This window comes from Lygodium microphyllum, chromosome 10, assembly GCF_053477565.2.
Source record: "Lygodium microphyllum isolate KBCC chromosome 10, Lygodium_microphyllum_v1.1.10, whole genome shotgun sequence".
In the NCBI taxonomy this organism is placed as follows: domain Eukaryota; kingdom Viridiplantae; phylum Streptophyta; class Polypodiopsida; order Schizaeales; family Lygodiaceae; genus Lygodium; species Lygodium microphyllum.
Window position 1 is genome coordinate 54,640,511 of NC_141144.1, and position 17,276 is coordinate 54,657,786.

Below are 17,276 nucleotides of genomic sequence, written 5' to 3' on the forward strand. Positions count from 1 at the left end.
TAAGAGTTGTCTTTGAATGATGTCGGTTATACAACCTCTCGTTGAACCCCTTGAAGTGCCAGTTCTGGGTGAAACACGAATGTATCCTAGGACACGTGGTGTCAAAGAACGGCATCGCCATGGACTTTTCAAAAGTCAGAGTCATTGTCGACCTTCCGCCACCCAATAACTACAAGGGAGTTCAGTGTTTCTTAGGACATACTGGATACTATCGCCGCTTTGTACTAAACTACGCACTAATTGCTAAACCATTGTACAAGCTCTTGATCGTGTTCGAGTGGACTGAGGAATGCCAGCACGCATATGAAGAGTTGAAGAAGTCTCTTACCACTGCACCAATCTTACGAGCCCCAGACTAGAACATAACGTTTCATGTGCACATAGACACCTCTAAGTTTGCTATTGGGGCCGTGTTATGCCAGCCTGGTGAACATAACTTAGACTATCCGGTGAGTTTTGCCAGCAGGCAGCTCACAGAGACCGAGATGAATTATTCCACCACAGAAAGGGAGGGGTTGGCCATGGTATTTACTGTAAAGAAATTTAGACATTATCTGTTGGCCACTCCCTTTGTCTTCTTTGTTTACCATCAAGCCTTGCTCTATCTTGTAAACAAGCCTTACGCTACAGGACGCATAGCTAGATGGTTACTTCTCCTATTGGAATTTGACTTCTCTATGGTGGTACGCAAAGGAAAGCAGCATTACATGGCTGACCATATGTCCCGCATACCCACAGGAGAAGCCGCTGGAAAAGGCATACCTGACGATTTACCGGATGCTCATCTCTTTAACCTGTCTAGTGAGAGAGAATTATTTAAAGCTGATCTGATGCCATGTTGGGACGATGATGTAGTTTTGCTGGAAAATGGATTACCTGAGAGACCAATGGAGAAGGCCAGGCTGAGGAGACTTATTTTGAAAATCCAACCATACTAATTGATAGCCGGCCAGCTCTATAGATTAGGATAAGACAGTTTGTTGCGCAGATGCATGTGTGAGAACGAGATGCATGATGCATTGAAAGAAGCACACGATAGAATTGTTGGAGGGCACTTTAGCGGGGATACAACAGCACGAAAGGTGCTGCAATCCCAACTATGGTGGCCGACCCTATTCCGTGATGCTGCTAAATTTGTGAAGCATTGCGACGAATGCCAAAGAACCAAGGTGCCCGTGCGCAAAGATGAAATGGAGTTGACCCCTGTCATAGCCCGACAACCCTTTGAAAAATGGGGATCAACTTCATTGGACCTATCAGTCCCGCGGCACAGTACTCTTAGGCTCGCTACATCATAGTGGCAAACTGATTACCTAACGAAGTGGGTAGAGGCAAGAGCTACAAGGAAGAATGACGCTAGAACCACTACAAAGTTCTTGTGGGAGCAGGTCATTTCACGGTTTGGGTGTCCAATAGAATTAGTCAGCGAGGCGATCAGGGCACACACTTCATTAATGAGGTGATATCGCATCTGCTCTCTACTTTTCTAATCATTCACAGAAAATCCTCACCCTATTACCCTCAGGCTAACGGACAAGCGGAATCCACCAATAAAATCCTAGTCAATGTACTCACAAAAATGGTATCTACATCTCGGAGTGACTGGGACAACAAGTTAATGGCGGCCTTGTGGGCCTATCGTATGGCTTATAAAATGGCTACATGCCAGACGCTCTTTAGGCTGACTTATGGAACGGAGGCCATTCCGCCCTTAGAGTTTTTTGTCCCTAACTTAAGGATAGCAATGCAGGAGCGCTGGGAGGAAAGAGACGCTTGGACAAATCGCTTGGTAGAGCTAGAACGTCTCACGAAAACATGGCTCTTGGCCACCCATGCGTTAATTTGCGAGAAAGAACGGAGGAAATTGTGGTTTGACAAGCATGTCAAACAACGCAACTTTGATCAGGGGATCTCGTTCTACTATACTCTGTGAAGGGTCACAAACAGAAAATGAAACTCCGTGGGCTGGGACCTTTTCGAGTAGGCGCAATTAGTCGAACGGGCAACGTTGAATTAGAGAAGCTCGAAGGCGAAGGAATCGGCTTTTTCAATGGCAGCCGCATTAAAAAATACTATCCTCCTTTTCACCCGTTGCACGAGCCACCTATGTTAAAAGCCCCTGTCAACGTCTGCGTGGCTACTATTACAGAAATAACAGATCAAGATGAAGAAGCAGTGGCACCCACCTACTTACGAATCACCTCACTGTGGAAAAGACCTATTCTTTTGATGCTTTGATTGATGAAGGTGCCGATTACAATATCTTGACGCATGACCATTGGACACGCATTGGTCAACCTAAACTGCAGCCCACCAATGCCAAAATCACCCCATTTGGGGGCAATGCTTACACACTCTTAGGGAAGTGCAAAGTGGTCATTTCTATCTAGTCTGAATGTATACTAGCTTTCTTTCACGTGTTGCCTCACAAAAGGGGTTGGTAGTATGTCGCTATTAGGTCGTACTTTTAAGAAGTAGATGAATTGTAATGTGGATTATAATCTAGATCGCATCCATCTTGCTATAGGCAAGGTGCACATAGTGATGACTTTCAGTAAGGGCAGTTCTGACCCTTTCAACAGTGTGAAGCCACCGGTAGAAATCGCTACGACCGCACTTATTCTCTAGTCTACACAGAAGGACACTAAAGTCTCACGCCAAGCTCTAGACCCTAGACCCAAACCCACCAAGAGTGCTCACAAGGCCAAGGAGTCTAAGCTTATATGGGTGCCAAAGCAGCAAAGACCACCTCCGGGTAGATCACCCAAACGTGCTTCTAAACGCCAAAACAATCAGTCATCATAGCCTAAGAGGCAATTTGGACGCTATCCACGTAGGCACACAACCACGCCGCGATGGATCCCCAAGGATCTCTTGCGAGTACAAGGCTACTATGAAGGCAACCCCTGGATTTGGGTGCCTAAGAAGGGCAAGTCTAAAGGCTCATCTCCAAGCAACCTCACTCCAGTGAGAGAGGCTTGCAAACATAGCACCCGGGCTGTAGTTAGCAAACCACTGCTGGCTGTGACTCATAAGTCCTAGTTAATTTATTGACCCAAGCAATCGCTAAAAGCCTCAAGCTTACCTCACTCAAAAGAGTTGAATACTTCCGTGACTGTGCACTCAGAACCTAGCACAACTTCCATGCCACCAAAGCTTCCTATAGCACTTCAAAGTGCTGCGAAGTGCAAAGCCACACCCGTGACACCAACAATGGAGTCACTGCTGTCCAGCTCAATTGCACCATCACCACCAGCAGGTCTTAGGCCTTCCTATGCGGTGCGCTCTTTCCTTTCCTTGGCTAAAGACCTTGCTGAAACTTCGGGAGATGACCTTGTGACCTGCATTAAGGTGTTAGACCACACCTTCACCACATTTGCAAGGAGTTATGAGCAGTTGGACCTAGGTCTTCTTGATGAACCACTTGCTTCCGATGTTTGTGCATTACCATGCACTTGGGAGGAATACGAGTTTATGACCGTCAAATTCCCTAAGATTGCTGCTGAACTAATAGCAAATAAAGAAATCTCAAAAGAGCAAGCTGTTCTTAGGCGACTAATCACCTCATACCATAAGCCTTCTCGTTCTGCTCCCGAACAAGAATTACATGAGCTCACGCAACTTGCAAGCTCAACTTCCTTTTTCTTACATCAGTGGTTCACTCTGCGGACCCAATGGGAAAAGAAAGGCTGTCGTATCATGACAAATGCTGAACAAAGGAGGGCAATCAAAACCATAGAGTACGATCCTACTTATGTGGCACCTCTTTCATTTAGAGTTTTGGCCATTACCCGGAACCAACACTTAGATGACTAGGTCCTAGCCCATCCTTACATTGACCAATTCCTTACGGAAGAAGAACTGCACGTTGCAAGCCGCCTTAATACCGGAGATATTTTTCACGATGTCTTGACCTATATCTCCCAAGTTTTTGTACAACCCTATGAACTCGATTGTCACGCTTAACTTGAGTACAACCCTGCATTTTATGAGTGGTTGTTAGCCGGAACACCCCATCATAATCACCTTTGATATCCGCACCACTTCATTCAAATCCTAGGAAGGATTTTCATCTTTTCGAGGGAGAGGAAGGCCAAGAAGGCATAAATAATTGTTGAAAGGTTGAACTCAGTATTGATCAAAATAAAAATTAGTGAGCAAAATTATTCAAGTTCTTTGCATGCCTGTTTGCGTAATTTTCATGCTTAGCTTCATTTAGCCATGTTTTCCTTTTCCACTTGTGATTAATGAAAAGTATTTTTGCTGGGCAGGAACCCAAGATGGCTCATCACGATCGCACTCATAAGCTTCCCTTCACAGAAGAAGAAAAGCAAAAATACATGCCGAATTTGGAAATTCAAGCTTACGGACGGTTGAATTTCCGAACTGTCCACAACCTATCCAGGGTCGTGGAAACAGAGGAAGTAGCTAAGCAGGTCATAGAAAAGTGCAAAATGACCAAGTATGTGGAGAAGGCGGAGCAAAGGGTGGATCATGCAAGGTGTGTTGAGTTCTTACAAACTTTCGACTCTGCCTCCAAGAGTGCCACGGTGACTGTGGGAAGGGGGGATGCTGCGAGGCAAGTCAAGGTGCCCTTAAGCAAGGAACTAGTAGAAAAGGCACTGGGCCTGGAATCAAGGGCCATAAAGAGACCAAAAAGGGATGTCTTCACCATGCTAAAAATGGATAGGAACCAGGTACGGTCCAATGACGGAGTCAACATCCAAGACATCCCTAATGACGAAATCTGCATGCATGCTAAAGTCATGCACACCCTCTTCTCCAGCCATCGATAGACTACCTATATGGGCAGAATAAATGTGCCTGTGCTCGAAAGCCTTGCGGCCAATGCACTAGAAGAGGTCGACTGGAATGAGTATGTAAGACACACAATTGAGAAGGCCGCCGTAGCGCTGGATCTGGGAAGCCAACCTGCTGGAGGTGAATCCCTAGCAGCAAAAGACAGGAAGAAGGCCGCCTCCAAAGCATCATTCATTGGATATGGAGGTGTACTAACTGCCCTCATTGAAGAAGCGGTAAAGGAGGCAGGAGCAGTAGAGGAGGAGCAGGAGAGACCGCCACCCTCACCACACTATGAAGAATCCTTTGGCTCTGACGAGGAAACAAAAACTAATGAGAGTAGCGATGTAGAAGAAAAGCAAGAGGAACAGCACCATCAGTAGCAAAGAGAGCAGTGCCCTAAGTGCTTCCAACATCAAAGGGAAGAAGAAAGGAGGAAGAAAGAGAAAGAAGAACTGCAAAAAGCGCAAAGAGTGTCAAGAGCCCAAGAAGCAGAGAGGAAAAGGAAAGAAAAAGAGGATGCACAAAGAATGGAAGAGGAGTCTAGAAGGGCCGAAGAGGAGAGGAAAAGAAGGGCTGAGGAGGAGGAAGAGGCCTTGAGGAAGAAGGAACAAGAAGATGTGGAACTTGTAATTCGCCTATCTGTGGAGCAACATCAATGGCAAAGAAAGAAAACCCCACCCCAAGAGGATGAGAACCCGGGCACGAGCTTGAACGTGCCAGATCCCGTCCCGCCACCGATCGCAGAGGGCAAGGGCAAGGAGGCCATCACGCCTGTCCCTACCAATTTTGTGCCAACTAGCCTTGTTGCTTCCGTAATAACCATCCTCGCCTCAGGAACTTCGCCAAAGGTCGATGAGAGTAATATGGTCACATGGCTGTAGTTCTTGGTGGAAAGGGAGTTGGCAAGAGAAGCGGGCATGGCCACCCCAGTGTCAGGAGTGAAGAGGGCAGCCACGGCTGATGTGGAGCCAATGCCAGAGCTTAAAAGACAAAACAAAAGCCATTATCACCACTGCCACCATGTCCCATCCCCCACCTCCAACAGGCCAATACGATGAATATATTAAAGAGCTGCTCTCGCAGCTAGAAAAGGCCAAGGAAGAAAGGAGAACTGCGATGGAAGAGTTGGCAACAGAGCGAGAATCAAGAGCCACTCTCTAGCTGGAGAAAACTAAACAGATAGCAGAATACCAAAGGGAGATTGCTGTGCTAAAGGAGGAAGCCAGCAATAGAGATGCAAAAGAAGCAAAAGCCCTAAAGGAACGTGATGCTGCCTGGGAGGGAAGAAGAAAAATCCTAATGGATCACCTCAACGGAGAGAGGGAGACCACTGCTCACTTGCGGTGCAAGAACGACCAACTCACTGTAGTCAACCTGGAGGCACAAAACCAGCTTGAGAAGATCAAACAGAAAACTGCAGAGCTAGACCAGCTAAGAGGAGAGCAGGTGCGAAGAATGCAGGTGAAGCTAGATCAGCTCAATGCGCAGATCACCAATGAACACCAGGAGCAGTCCCGTCTACACCGCGAGCTCGAAGACCAAGAGCAACGACTCATGGCTATGACCCTCCATCAGGGGGAGAGCCTGGAAGATATGGAGAAGAGAGAGAAGGAATGGGCTGACCACAACGAAAGGAGGATACGAAACCTGGCATGCGGATTGGCCAAAACAGAAGGAGATAGAGTATTGGCTGAAAATTAGGCAGAGGCTACCTAGCTCTCTATGATAGCCCAGCAGCACACTTTCTCAACACGTTGCTTCACTCCACCAAAACAGAAGAAAACGAGGCCAATGATCAGCCTGCAGAAGAAGCTAGCCATTACATGCAGAGCCCTAATAGCAGGCCTGCATGTACCATGCAACTAGGAGGCCCGCCGCAGAGCCTGGAGGAGCAAAGAAAATACCTTATACAGGTAGGCCTGACGGTGCAAGAAATCAACGAGCTTGGCTTCACAGAAGAGAAGGTGCAAGAAGACGTGCAAGCATAAGGGGGTGAACCAGAGTTTGATCTGGGACCTCAAGAGGAGGACTACGTCCCACCACCCCCTCCTCCACGACAAGATGAAGTGCAACCCACTGACACATCTGCTGAGAGGAAAGCAGCCCTGGCTAAGCGCAGAAGAGAAATGGTGGAGAAGGCAAGGAAGATGCTGAACGTTAGACCTGTCCCAAGACAACCTGCCCCTCTCCCACCGCGCCCTGAGGACCTCCCCGCTGGATTCCATGCAGAGTTGATCATATGGGAACAGCAGGAATGTGCCCGCAACCCCTTCGACTTGAGCTTTGAGCTTCCCACTACACTAAATAGAGTAATGCTCAAGTTCATGTAATTATCTTAGACTAATTAGGGTCCTAATCCACCAAGAGCCTGCACCTCAAGAACGCCACCTCCCACCCCTTTACTTCGACCCTAATGCCATAGATAGCAGCACCATGACTCACCTCATGATGCACACTACTCTTTTGCCATCCTTCTGTATTGCACTGCTTGAGGATATGAGCGATAGTAAATTCACACAGTGTAACCACCCTTTCCTTTCCACCATCACTCTCAAAACCCGCCTCAATCTCAAGGGCTACTTACTGAGTCACAGATTCCTTAACAAGGCCCCTCGCCCTCCATAATCTCCTACCCGCCATTCGGATGATGAGGATTAAACTCCTGTCATGCCCTTGTATCACATGCATCTATGTATAGCCTCTTCAAAAAAAAAAAAGCCACAAGGCAACAAAAGAAAAGGTGAACTAGAAATAAGAGACAACAAGAAAGAATAGCAAAGCCAAGGGATGAATCTACTACTAAGCAAAGATAAGAGAAAGAGGACTTCACATGATGCGCTTGCAACTTCCCTTCGCCTTGTTGTGCACCACAGTCACTGCACCTAGGGTTCTCCCTAGCCCCTTCCCCACTTCACACTTAGGGCACATCAAGGGAAGGACTTTCAAACCTGTCACCCTAAGACTTGCACCGCACCTCCAATGACACATGAACTGGGTCCTCAAGTGTGGAACATTACCAAGGGCTTTCCCAAGGTTAGACCCATCTCCCAGTTCCACTGCCACCATGGGCACCACACACTACACGGAGAGGCAGACACACCCCTTAGGGAGTGCACAACTTTTCTTACAGGTTATGTTCAAGTTTCAAGAATTGGCTACTCAGCTGAAGAAGATCACCCACGGCATCCTTTAATGACAAAAAATTTTCCCATGTGCCGGACATGACACCATTGCTGCTATTTCAGGAGTTTTTTTGCATTGGATTGGATAGACCAACATGCTTCATGTCACCAACCATCTGCCTGCTGATGACTACCATGATTGAACCAAATCAAGCAAAAGGAGTACTTAGTAATAGATCTGCCATTGGCATAGATCTTGGAACCTCATCTTCCAAAGATGCATGCCTAACGCCTCAAGATGTACGGATCACTTATTGATTCCACAAGCCTGAAGATTTTCAATGCAAGGGTGAAGATCTTCAACGCAGCACTGAAGATCTTGAAATCAAAGACAAAGATCTTCAAATCAAAGACACAGATCTTCAATGCGAAGACAAAAATATCTTTATCAAAGTAGAATTTGGGGGGGTTCCTCCAGGATAAATCCCTCCAATACCATCCTCTTAAGGGCTGGCTTGTTGATCAAGCGTTTCTGATACTCGAGGGACGACCGACTACATATTTTTTACCAGCCAATTAGAAAACCAGCATATCTTTCTGATGCTCGAGAGACAACCCCCCAGAAAGTCTCAGTGTCACCTCGAGACAGCAAAAGAGTAAAAGGCGCACCATTAAATGTGGAAGTGCTCCCGAATCCTTGTAAAAGAGTGCCAGGCTTGCTCTTATGCAAATTGTATGCATTAGTTGGGAATAGGATAAATTAGAATGGTGGAAAATGAGAAATGGGCTTAGGCCAATGGCCGGCCTCGTAAAAAAAGGGGATGAGTGCCCAAAGAAGGGAGGGCATGTATATAAAGTTCAAAAGTGAATGAGAAGCTCATTCTTGTGTGTGGCAAAAAGTGGCTCCCTTCTTCTTCTCTTCTTTCCTTCTTCTTTCTTGTGTGTGCTCTTGAGAGAGGGAGTGTGAGAGTGTGAGGGAGTGAGTGTGTGGGAGTGAGGGATCAAGAGGGTGAATCTCTTCACCATCTCCTCTTCTCTTCTTCTCTTCTCTTCTTTTCTCTTCTCTTGTGCGCGTGGCTATGGAGGATGGAGCTCATGGGAGAGGGATTGAGGTTGCTTGAGCTTGCCACAAGGATCGTGGAGCTACCGGTGTGCAAGAGAGAGGAGGGTACTCGATCGAGCATCAAGGTAAGCTCACTACACTCGTAAGGTAGGCATGGCGCGTCGGTTATGTGAGAGGTAGCCATGGCCGCTCGGCTTGAAACGCTTGATCACCACCCAAAGAAGGGAGGATATGTATATAAAGTTCAAAAGTGAATGAGAAGCTCATTCTTGTGTGTGGCAAAAAGTGGCTCCCTTCTTCTTCTCTTCTTCCCTTCTTCTTGCTTGTGTGTGCTCTTGAGAGAGGGAGTGTGAGAGTGTGTGGGAGTGAGGGATCAAGAGGGTGAAGCTCTTCACCATCTCCTCTTCTATTCTTCTCTTCTCTTGTGCGCGCGGCTATCGAGGATGGAGCTCATGGGAGAGGGATTGAGGTTGCTTGAGCTTGCCACAAGGATCGTGGAGCTACCAGTGTGCAAGAGAGGAGAGGGTACTCGATCGAGCATCAAGATAAGCTCACTACACTCGTAAGGTAGGCATGGCGCGTCGGCTATGTGAGAGGTAGCCATGGCCACTCGGGTTGAAACGCTTGACGGTCCGTAGGTCTCCGGGTAGAGCTTGTAGCTCCCCTCCATGAGTGAGCTCCCCTGTCTTCTATAGAGTTAGAGACAATGGAAGATGCCTTTGCAAGTGAGACGTCATCGACTGACGAATCCAAAGAGGGATCGACCACAGGAGACGTCTATCAAGTAATGCTGAACGAGCCATTAGAATCTCAAGATAGAATAAGGGACACAGATATTATCGAGCTAGACCTTGGTACAACAAACATTGAGCAGCCAATAAAGCTAGGGTCCATGCTTAGTGCAGAGGAACGTGAGGATTATGTCACTATGATCCAAGAGTTCCGTGATATTTTTGCTTGGGGTTACAATGAACTTAGGGGCATTCTTCCCAGCCTCACTGTCCATACAATATTGTTGAAGGAAAGAAGCCATCCTGTGCGACACAAAGTCAGGTATATGCCATTTCAGTTACATAAATTACGAAAAGCGGGTTTGATCTTCCTTGTGCAGCACACAGATTGGTATTCACCAGTTGTGATCAAGAAGAAGAAAAATAATCAAATCTAGTTGTGTGTGGACTTTCGAGAGTTAAGCAAGCAAACAATTAAGGATTACCACCCAATGCCTTTTATTGACCGGATTCTAGATCAATTGGCGGGTAGGGAGATATATTCATTCATGGACTGTTTTGTAGGCTATAATCAGATGGCGATCGCATAAGAGGATAAGCTCAAAATGACGATCATAACAGTCTTCGGAACCTTTGCGTATCATGTGATGGCATTTGGTCTATGCAATGCGCCTGGTTCTTGGCAACAAACTGTCGATAAGACCTTTGATGACATTTCCCTAGGGAGGAGCTGAAGGTATTTATTGACGATTTAGGGGCAGTCACCATGAGAGATAGATGTTTGATTATTTTACAAAAATGTTTTGAGTGATGCAGACAATTTTGCATAGCTCTCAATCCGAGGTAGTGCGTTTTTGGCATAGCTTATGGGCTCCTGCTAGGCCATGTAGTTAGCCCGGTAGGGATTGTGACGGATCTTGAAAAGAGCAAAGCTATAGTCTCCATGAGTCCACCATGAATCCCTAAAGAAGTCCACAACTTTTTTTCATCAGTTGGATATTATCAACGGTTCATAAACGCTTTGGCAGAAAGAATGTTGCCATTAACAAATCTGTTATCCTTTAACTGTTTGTTTATGTGGAGTGACCCTTGTAGAGTGGCTTTCGAGGATGTAAAATAGGAACTCTAAGAGCACCTGTGCTAAAAGAACTGAAGAGGGGCGGAATTTTTTATATCTTTTCAGCAACTACGATGCATAGCATTAGTTGCTATTTAGCGGAGATGTGGGAAGAGAAGTAGTATCACCTGATTGCTTTTGCCAGTCGGAAACTGGGTGTATCCAAAATTAATCATACTTATATGAAAAAGTTGTGCCTTGTGATGGTCTTTGCGACTAAAAAGTTCAGGCACTACATCCTTTATGAGAAGGTTTTCCTTTATACGAAGGCGGAAGACTACGGTTGCTGATGAATAAGCTACCAACCGCTCGACCTTTTGGCAAAGTGGTTAATCACTTTACAAGAGTTTGATTATGAGGTTAAGAGCAAGCCACCCAGGTTGAAGGGTATTGTAGAGTTCCTTGTGGACTTTGGGGAGCAAAAGGAAGCTCTAGCTAAAGGTAGTGACTGGGACTCATTGTTTAAGATTGACATGGCATCTATTTCCTCCTGGTATGCGGCGATAACACATTATTTGTCAATGAGAGAGACTGGAGTTGGTCTATCAAAGTCAGAAAAGCAAAAGGTTAAGCAGCATGCTTTAAAATTTATAATAATTGCAGGCACATTGTATCGGCAAGGGGTAGACAATATCTATTGCTGATGCGTAATGCTTGACGAGGTCCCTTTTATCTTAGAAGAGTGCCATGACTCTGCTTATGGAGGTCATTTTGCTGGGTGGCTAACAATGCAAAAAGCCTTGAGGGTGGGATATTGGTGGCCGGCCATCTTCTAGGATGCATTTGAGTACGTTAAAAGATGCAACATCTATCAACGACATGATAGCCAAGAGAATAGGAAGCAACCACTCACTCCTATTATGGCGATCCTTCTGTTCGAGTAGTGGGGGATCGACTTTGTGGGCCCTATTACTCCATCGTCTACTGCACAGAAAAGATATATTATTGTAGCGACTGATTATTTTACTAAGTGATGGAAAGAACGTGCATCATGGAAAGACGATGCAAAGGAAACTGCCAGTTTCCTATTGGAGCAAATAGTATGTCGATTTGGTTCGCCAAAAGAAATAGTATCGAATCGTGAAACCCATTTTTGAACAAGGTGATTAAAAGCTTGACTGAAGCATGGAAAATCAAGCATAATAAGACAACCCCCTATAATCCACAAGAAAATGGACAAGTTGAAAGTACCAATAAGTAGCTTGTGGGTATCCTATCCAAGATAGTCTCCGAAAAGAAATGGGAGTGGGATACAAAATTATATGTGGCAATATGGGCATATAACATGATGTTTAAGCGAGCCACTAGCCACACCCCATTCAAATTAGTTTATGGGGAGGAGTGCGTCTTGCCCTTAGAAATTGAGTTGCCGACCATAAGATTCGCAATCAATCATTCTTTGGGTGATGAAGATGTCCTATTTGAGCTTTTTACGACTATAGCCCACTTGGATGAGCTCAAATTGCAGAGTTTGTTGCACCAAGAAGTGGCTAAGCATCGAATGAAGCGGTTGCATGATCTAAAATCGAATAAATACACTTTTAAGAAGGGACAGTTAGTTCTATACTATGATGCGCATAGGGAGCTATTTCCAAGGAAGCTAGAGCCTAGATGGGATGGCCCTTACAAGATAGTTAGGTTAGGTAAAAATAAGTCCACAACTTTACTAGCCGATCTATAGGGAGTAGAATTTAAGAATAAGGTTAATCTTAATAAGATTAAACCTTGTTATTTCTGAGTATGCTAATGTGCTAAATGCATTGTAGGTCCATACTGAGGTTGATTTGAGACCTGTAGGAGAGCTTAAACTAGTTGATGGGGTGGTTAATTCCTTATTTGGAGCACCCATATCTCGAGCAAAGATATCATCAGGGAAAGCTTATCTGGTAGAGTAAAGGTTATAAAGCGACTAAGCAAGACGACGGGACATTCATTTGGGAGATTAAGGTCTTCTATCCTAGGTTTAGGTTATGTCCCAGGTTTAGGTTAAGGAGGCAACGACTACTCAGACCTCCCACAGACATTCATTTGGGAGATTTTGACGAGCATCCTTGTAGTCTTTAATGAAGAAGGTGGGATGGAGCTGTCAGTTCATCCTCTCCATATGTTGAATTTTGACTATCATAATTACGAATAGGGAAGTTCTGGATGACTGGCTATGTAAACCCATTGTGGATGTACACATTATACTTTGATGGGGTGTCCAGGGGTCCTAATAAAAAAGGGAATGTTGGAGTAGTTATTCGAGATCCTCGACGTAGAGTTACAATGAAATTAGCAGCTTATCTCGGGGTAGGATTCATTAACAATATGGCAGAGTATAAAGTCTTGATTATGGGATTGACTGTTGTCAAGAAAGGTGGTATTCGACAGTTGTTAGTAAAAGGGGATTCCCAGCTGATCTTAAATTAACTCAATGAGACATATACAATCTGGAATCCTATTTTTCATATGTATCATCAAACTGCTATAACCCTACTTGATGAATTTGAGAGCGTGCTGATTCTACGTTCTTGGAATCAGTTTGCGGATTCACTAGCCAATTTTTCTTATGAAGAGGATCTCTTCTTCAACTGTGATCCTAGTCTGGATGTTGCTCTTGATAATGAGACAAGACCTGGTCGCTTGTGGGAAATGTTATCAAACCATGCGTTATATGGCAGGCAATGGTTGATATGGGTAATGCAAAGAGTAGCAAAGACCCATCTATCACTATTATCCTGGACCCATAGATTGGTTAGACGACATGTTATGCGTACGCCTCTTGTTGTATATGCACGAGGTAAGGGTCATAACTTGATGCATTTAGTTTAGGGCTAAGAGCCCTATTTTTTCCCTTGGAATAGAGCATATTTCGTATATCTGCCTGCTTGGGATCTATATGAGTTGGTTTATTTGATTTCTTTAGGCCAAGAGGGCTAGTTGTTTTAAGGTTTTTATGTTTGATTTCTTTAGGCCAAGAGGGCTCTATGTCTCTTTGGTGCAGGTACGATTAATGGTTTGTTGTTTTAGTGATTGCATCATACAGGTTGATGAAGTCGCTGGAGGGAGCCTTTGCTGCGGAGGAGCTTCTTGTGGCCATTCCAGGTGGTTTCATCCCCTTTTCTAGTCTTTGCCCTTAAGCAATTAATGATATATATGCCAATGAGGGTTACTTTCTTTTGTTTGTTGGGGACCGACGATCCAGGCATGAAGTCCCAGGTTTAGGTTATGTATGTTTATGGGAGGTCTGAGTAGTTGTTGCCTCCTGTAAAGGCATTGTTAGGCATTGAAAGACCTATTTTCGAAGGAAGTTCTAGTGGACCTATTCTGTTGGCCTGCTAGACGACTGCTCTAGGAGTTTCTATTAGTTATGATGTAGCTAGAGAAGCCTACTAAAAACACCCAAAAGGAAAAACCCTAAATATCTGAAAGAAAATATATGAATACACAGAGGTGTGTAAAAAGGGGTTCTAACCCCTAAAAACATCAAATAGAAAAGAAAGAAAAATCCTTGAGCAGTTGTTTATTACCTTGCAAAGTCTTGGTAGGTTCCTGGGGACGAGTCAGACCCAGGGCCGATGCCTTGTCTTCCTAGGGGTGGCATATAGCTGGAAAAATAAAAATAACAGAAGGTTGGAGCGAAAATAAAAGTGAGTGTTAGAAAGGATTAAGTGTCGCCTCGCGAGGGTTTGGTAGGTTCTTGGGTACCGAGACAGGACCTGAGGCCAATGCCTTGTTCTCCTTGGGTCACTATGCTCAGCTCCCTTCTTTTTACACACCCGAGTTGGAAATTGTTGTGGTCACTTCTCTCGTCCACGAATTTTGTCTTCAATATCTTGGGCTAAAGAAATTGCATCCTCCAGAGTTGTTGGCTTAAACATGTTCACCTGCGCATAGAAGTTACTAAGCAGACTAGACATAAACTTGCACTTGTGGATCACCTCTGGTATGTCTTCAAGCATTGGAAGTTCCAATCATGCTTTCCAAAAATGCTAAGTGTATTGCAAAATAGGCTCATGATCTCTTTGTTGCAGAGGATCCCACTGGTTGATTGCTTTTTCATGGAATTGAGATGGAAAAAAATTATGCAAAATTTTCTTTTGAAAAGCCTCCCACGTAGAAGGACAATCAATACTTTTGCGGACAACAATCCACCATAACGATACTTTTTCCACTAAATGGTTAGTGACACACTTGAGTTTGTCTTTTATGGCATACTGTTCTTCATGGAAATAATCATCAAATTGACTGATAAAAGCAAGAAAATGTTTTCCATCACGTAGCCCATTAAAAGTACGGAATTTGAAATTTCTTTTACTTATCTTAGCTTCTTTCATGGTAGATTGTGCTTCAAGTGTTGCATCAATCGTACGTCATATAACATCTTTCAAAGGGGTTGCGGTCCATCTTGATCAACAATGGATCGTTGAAGAGTAGCCAGTTGAGCTTGCAAAGTTTGATGTGCTCTTCATTCCTCTTGAAGCTGCATCATAATTAGGTCCACCACCGTTGGTTTCGATACATCACCTTCGACCATAAAATTTTCCATATTTTGATCGAACATCTTGCAAAATTTCAAACAACCTCACACATTCGAAATCTTGTTAGTGGGATGAGTGTTGCTCAAGGTTGGGTTTACAAGGCTTGCTTCTTTTTTTAAAAATATGGCATTTTGCAATCTTTCTTCTTTTTACAAGTACGAAAATTAATGAAATTCTTCTTCCAACGAATACTTCATCCTTGTAGACTATGTATAGCAATTTGTTTGTTGGAAATTGGCTCTATCAGAGTGCAGGTACGAACAGGGGCTTGCTCAAGTTGCAAAACTAGTTTGGGGTTGATTTAATGTGAACAACCACTATGGGAAAGATTGAAAATTGGAATTTTGAGCCTTAGTAATCTTAAAAAATTTAAGCTTTATAAAAAACTTTATGATTTTTTTTGGGATTTTGACAAGACGGCGGCATGTTTTGGCTGATGTTGACACTGTTTAGTGCATACTACTGCCATCACAATGGAATTTAGAGAGTTTAAGCTTTTTTTATAAAGCTTATTAAGATTTTAAACTTCAATTGACTTATCTTTCTTCTCTGCTAACTCTGAGAAAAAATGTGTTGATAAGGGAGCTTTGGAAGTGGTCCTCCGTCATCAGAGAGTGGTCCTTCGCGATCCAACAACACATCAGGGGGTTCTTCACCGCCAGGAACACACTAGTATTGACGATTCATCGTGAGAATGCTGACTCTAGAGCCCGTTCGTTCCAGGAGCTTTGCCTTCGTGCGAGATGGTAAGTGATTGGAAGCCCTCGATCTTAGCTTCACTCTGATACCATTGCTGCGCAAATATTTATAAATTTTTGTAATTTTTGGCACATAATCCTTTTTTCTTGATATTTATTTATTTATTTATTAATAATCACTATTATTTTCTAATTTTCTAATTTAACTTAATTAGGATTATTGAGATTCACCATTATCTTTCATTTCATTTCATAAGAACATATTTTTCCCACTCGAAACGGAAAAATCCCTTATTTTTTCAATTAAATATTGCATTTTGAACTTTAAATTATTAATAACGATCACATGTAACTATGGGTTCTACATATTATCACTTGAAGCCCTCAAAGACATGTTGGAAAAGGTTCATACTAATTTTCATACCATATGCACTTCATTTGGACCATTAACTCTAAAAAATAAGTAAATTTTCTTCATAAAATGGACATACTGCTAAATTGCACGTTTTAGGTCACAAAAATTGAGCACATGGACAGCCATCAGACCCGCCATCAATCTCTATACATCACTTGACATCACTTCTTAGCATCCTCTCAATCTTGCATCAATCCGAACAAGCATTCTTCATCATATTCCTCTCTTTCTATTTTCCACATGAATGGTCTCTTGGAGGAGAGAGAGAGAGAGAGAGAGGAGAAAGAAAGATTGAATTCAGCACTGCACAACTAGGCAGCCATTGTTCACGTGAAGATAGGCCATGGAGGGCCAGAAGTAGGCTTGCTTGATCGGATCTATGGGTTGTTCATCAACCCCAACCCTCCCTCTCCATGAATTGTGATGGCGTGGTGGGGGTGCCTGGTTTTTTTCACATTGTTTTTTAAAAAATGCCCCCCTCCCCCCCCTCATGTGAAAAATTTGGGGCTCCAAGGGGAGCCCCCAAGAGTCACCCCCTTTCGCCCTTTACAAAGTCTCCTTTACACTCCTTATCTTGGCCTTGGATACCCACCATTTCCATGTTCGGCCTTCAAATTATGATTCAAAAAATTTTGCTAGCTTGTCTCAAGGTCCCAAACTACTTGGAACTCGTCTACTCCAATCGAACACCCATAAAATTAATAAAAAATCCACAACCACTATGAAGGTCGGTCTTTTGAAGTAATTTGAATTCCCGTCTTCCAGGGCCACTTAAAATTGTCAGATCTGTGTGTTCTACTTTCA

General features: G+C 44.0%; 1 pseudogene; it reads right to left on the reverse strand.

The window, feature by feature from the left end:
- Positions 1–5,455: 5,455 nt before the first annotated feature.
- The window catches only part of LOC148030011 (polyphenol oxidase A1, chloroplastic-like), a 28,091-nt pseudogene continuing 16,270 nt past the window's right edge, over positions 5,456–17,276 (reverse strand).